We start from the raw sequence: 5,654 nt of genomic DNA on the forward strand, positions 1-5,654 counted from the left end.
GCAAAAAACTACCGTATGAGCAAATGATATTGGTACTTATTGATGACACGACAATCTTATACAACCAACTGCTCTAATATGTTCTCTTATTTTGTAGATAAAAAAGATCCGAAAGTGAAAAATATGCTGCACTATAACAATCTCATCAAATGCCTTGATCTCCATCTTACAGAAATTGATTTGAGCGACTACCAAGGCAGCACATGTGAGATTAAATTGGCCAAGTTCTTTGTTCTGGAGGCAAGTGTGTTCAAGGTAATGAGGTTTGGCGTTCTCTGGCGCAACAATGAATGGCGTGCTGATCACCGCAAGAGTCTAAGACTAAATGACAAAGTTTTGGCAGAAGCTGAAGTTGTTTTGAAACATCAAGTCGCTAGAGACTCAAAAATTTATTTGCCCATTAGTGACTTGTAAGGGCAGTGGATTTTAGTTTGTACGATAATGCTGCATCCACCTAAAGTAACGAAAGTTCTTACGTAAACTTCCTAATAATTCCCTCTTCGTAGGTGCAACATTACTCCTAACATTTGTAATATCAGTTTCAAACTTGTAATACTGTCGTGTCCTTTTCCTGCATTTTCAAAATCCTGTGAAGCAAAGAGGTCCTGAGTTGCTGATGATGGTCTGCCTGCCATCTTTCAGCAATAGTCGTCGGATCTAGATCTGACGCATACAAATCAAACTTCTACAATTTTGCAAAAATATGCCCGCAGTTGTTCCCTATTTACAAACAACTCCTTATCTCTCAGAATTAGCCTTATCTCCTTCCCACCACATCTAGAAGGCCATTAAACAATCTGGCGCGACGGTCGCAACCGGCGTCGTCCACCCCCAGTCTTGGTGTTCCATGCAATGCACGGGCATCTTACTCGTATAAGAAAAGAGTAGAGATACTCATGGCAACACACGTGAAATTATGCCGAACACGGCTAGCTGTAAGTAGGCTAGCTCTACAGCCATGATGATAGTGACTGCACACGGTGAGGCGAACTTAGGTATGCCGAACACGGTGCCTACACTCATGTGTCATCTCCGGCGTAGGGTCTTGTCACTTCACTGTGAGGAGTAATTTGACCAACGCGTAGTACAATACTAGTACTACATTGGTGGTACTACTACTAGTCTAGTAGCACCTTCTGGATTTAGTAGTACTACCACTTCCATCTGGATTTAGTACTCCCTCCGTTTCTTTTTAGTCTTCTTATAACTTTTGTCTGAAGTCAAAGTATCTTTACTTTGACCAAAGTTATAGAAAAAAGTATCAACATTTACAAGGCCAAAGGGATATCTTTAGATTCAATATGGAATGTAGTTTCATATTACGTATATTTGATATTGTAAATGTTGATTATTTTTTACACAAATTTGGTCAAAGTTGGTGAAGTTTGACTCGACACAAATATTATATGCAGAGTAAAAAGGAATGGAGGGAGTATTTGACTAGCAATATCTAGTAATGCATGTCACAAAAAATATATTACTCCCTCTGAAAATAAATACATGGAGTATTGTTTTATTCGGTTTTGAACGTATTTCCCGATGCATTGGTCAACTTCTCTCATTTAAGTGGTTTGCCTAGGTTCACGTGCTTGGCATTAGTTCTTCCTGGGTCACCAAAGTGCCCTCTCTCCTCCTTAATTACGGTGATATGTCATTTTTTGCCTATGTGGCATCCTTGGCACCTATCCACCATGGAGTACATGCATTAACATTTTATTAGTTACTAAATCAAAGGTCAAAACTTGGCGCAAAATGCAAAGGGGACCAATAAAACAGTCAACATCAAAGTTCTCTCGTTTTGCCCCAACTTGGTCTCGGTGAGATGACTATACAACACCAGCACGGAGGGAGGGCCGAGGAGTAGATAGCCAACACACACGTGAATGCAAAGCAGTCTGTACTTCTCATATAAAGGCTCCCCGCCAGTCCAATCTACGAAATCCTACGCACCTACGCACCCTAACCAAGGGCAAGAGTGATCACTCCAATTGCAAGATCAGTTGACTAGAAGCTAGACCCATGGAGGCGATGAGTGCGAGCATCAGCCGGCTATGCCAGATGGTTCACAACGTCGGCTTGCGGCCCGACATCGAGGAACGTCTCCAGGTCATGCTTGAGGCCGCCAGGGCGAGAGGCCTCTTGGACGACTGCTTCATCTCCTTGTTTGACGAGGTCCTCGTTGGCTTCCTCGACAAGTTCACCATCGTCAAGAATCTCGCAGACGACCTTGGCGTACGCCTCCAGCCCATGCGCCCAGGCTCTACGACGCCCGCCACCGTCAATGGCCTCTATGGTGACAATCTCTTCGATGCACTGGTGGCCCTGTGACTGCCCGCCGTCGCACCGGAGGATGTCCACCTCAAGGTCGTGCTCGCAGCGCAGTGCCTGGCACAGCAAGACACCATCGACATAATCACCCACGTCTATGCGCAAATCGTCCACAAGGACTACTACATGCAAGAGGAGGACGATAGGACGCTGGTCTTCTTGGACCGCAGGGCAACCTTGGACGGCATTGTTCAGAAGCACGTTGAGCTCGCCGCCAATGCCGATGCTCCTCACATGTTGGTTGGTGACCCGGTGCACTAGGGCCTGAGGATGTCATTGATGGATCCGTATGTATTTTTATCTTTCCGTCAAATCCATGTAGTAGTGCATTGTACTACTAGTAATTATATTACCTTTCGCATCAACTTCATAATTTTCTTACGAACTCCATGCATGAACCGTGCCAGAACCAAACATCTCATTACTCTAGGGAAAATAGTTATTTCTAACTATCGGTGTCGCCATGCAGAACCAAATTTTACAAGTTACAAGTTCAAAAGGAAAAGCCTTCCATGTTGGTGTCACACCCCCACATGGTTCGTTCGGCATGTCGCTCAAGGGGGAATGCGTGTTGTGTTACATTTTCACTTACAAGTGGGACCATAATTGAGCAATCTGACTATCGGCAAAGCCCCTGCCCGCCCACCACGCGATGGCTGAGAAAACAGGAGGGAGAAGAGATGGTTGTAGCATGGACTCCAAGAAAATTGGTGTCAGATGGGACTCGTGTGGGTGGCGTGTGCCATACTGCTAGACGTGAATGCTAGTGATGGCCCATGCCACCCCACTATATCGAGGTGTCGGTTATGTAGAGCGAACACATTATATCTACAGGAGTATGGTACACCACCAGTACTACTCCTAATCACATTGTCGCGAAATTTCCTTGAGTCCATGCTCATCCCTCCTCTCTCTCTCTCTCTCTCTCTCTCTCTCTCTCTATGTCTCTCTCTTCTCAGCCAGCCAGCGGACGCACGGAGCCCATTGTTTGTTTGCTCACATGAGGTTCCACATGTCAGTGAAAACGCAAGACGACCCACTAAACCTGTACATCTTTCACCTCGACGTGCTGGTGATGAAAAACAAATCCAATAAAGATCTTCAGTGGCCGCTTTTGGAGTTACTCAAGAGTAAGATTCTATTTACATTTTAACCCAAGATGCACATCACGTGGCTTCAACTAGCACTCCATTTTCTTGCATGACATGACCTAGATGCTGGATGTCCCACGTGTTGGCAAAATGAGGAAGAACTCGACCAAATCTTCTCCACATTTAGACCGGAGGAGTAGGAAACATGGCAAGCCCTGTGCCTACATCATACTATGTACAAGTACACCTCACGCAGTCACGCTATCACCATATTTCTCGGGCTCCATGGGACACCTAGCTCTAGTTGATCTAACTAGAACTAACTATTGTGCTAGCATACTCCAATATTAGGTTGGCTCTATGTGATGTGGCAACTTCGTCTAACCAGATGCTGGCTATACTACTAAGGTACTCACACTCCAAGAAGTGACTCGAAAACCATTCATAAATTGAGTTTATGACATGCATTTGCAAATTTACCATTTATTACATACAACAAGTCATCAACACACAACGACAATGAGGATACATGTTGGACTATAGATTATTTCCAACAAAACATTCTACAAATACTAAAATTTTCATCACACAAAAAATAACAAGCAATGAAATGAACTTCGGCTCAACCAATCCTCGGCGTTGGAAACGCTTGCTTTGAACCATTGGTGCTCTGGGAAGGGCCAACTATTGGTAATATAGAGAGCTACGCAGGACTGATCATCCAGGCTGGAGCGGCATATTGCTACCTCTTGAACACTGCATTGGTTTTCCCTTAAAGAGGAAAGGCTGATGCAGCAAAGTAGCGTAAGTATTTCCCTCAGTTTTGAGAACCAAGGTATCAATCCAGTAGGAGGCTACATGCAAATCCCTCGTACCTACACAAACAAATAATAACCTTGCAACCAACGCGATAAAGGGGTTGTCAATCCCTTCACGGCCACTTGCAAAAGTGAGATCTGATAGAGATAAAAATAAGATAAATATTTTTGGTATTTTTATGATATACATTGGAAAGTAAAGATTGCAAAATAAATAGATCAGAAACTTATATGATGGAAAATAGACCCGTGGGCCATAGGTTTCACTAGTGGTTCTCTCAAGATAGCATAAGTATTACGGTGGGTGAACAAATTACTGTCGAGAAATTGATAGAAAAGTGCATAGTTATGGGAATATCTCGGCACGATCATGTATATAGGCATCACGTCTACGACAAGTAGATCGAAACGATTCTGTATCTACTACTATTAATCCACACATCGACCGCTATCCAACATGCATCTAGAGTATTAAGTTCATAAGAATAGAGTAACGCATTAGGCAAGATGACATGATGTAGAGGGATAAACTCAAGAAATATGATATAAACCCCATCTTTTTATCCTCGATGGCAACAATAAAATACGTTCCTTGCTGCCCTTTCTATCACTAGGAAAGGACACCGCAAGATTGAACCCAAAGCTAAGCACTTCTCCCATTGCAAGAAAGATCAATCTAGTAGGCCAAACCAAACTGATAATTCGAAGAGACTTGCAAAGATAACCAATCATACATAAAAGAATTCAGAGAAAATTCAAATATTGTTCATAGATAATCTTGATCATAAACTCACAATTCATCGGATCTCGACAAACACACCGCAAAAAGAATTACATTGAATTGATCTCCAAGAAGACCGAGGAGAACTTTGTATTGAGATTCAAAGAGAGAGAAGACGCCATCTAGCTAATAACTATGGACCCGAAGGTTTGTGCTAAACTACTCACACATCATTGGAGAGGCTATGGCGCTGATGTAGAAGGCCTCCGTGATACATTTCCCCTCCGGCGGAGTGCCAGAAAAGGCCCCAAGATGGGATCTCATGGGTACAGAACGTTGTGGCGGTGGAAATAGGGTTTCGTGGTGCTCCTGGATGTTTTTAGGGTATATGGGTATATATAGGTGAAGGAAGTCGATCAGGGGAGCCACGTGGGGCCCACGAGGGTGGGGGGCGCCTGCCCCCCTGGGGGCGCCCTCCTACCTTGCGCCGCCTCGTTTGTTCCTTGACGTCCACTCCAAGTCTCATGGATTGCGTTTGTTCCAAATATAACTCTCCCGAAGGTTTCATTCCATTTGGACTCCGTTTGATATTCCTTTTCTGCGAAACACTGATAGGAAAAACAGCAATTAGGGCTGGGCCTCCGGTTAATAGGTTAGTTCAAAAATAATATAAAAGTATATAGTAAAGCCCATTAA

The sequence above is a fragment of the Triticum dicoccoides genome, chromosome 4B (assembly GCF_002162155.2).
Source record: "Triticum dicoccoides isolate Atlit2015 ecotype Zavitan chromosome 4B, WEW_v2.0, whole genome shotgun sequence".
In the NCBI taxonomy this organism is placed as follows: domain Eukaryota; kingdom Viridiplantae; phylum Streptophyta; class Magnoliopsida; order Poales; family Poaceae; genus Triticum; species Triticum dicoccoides.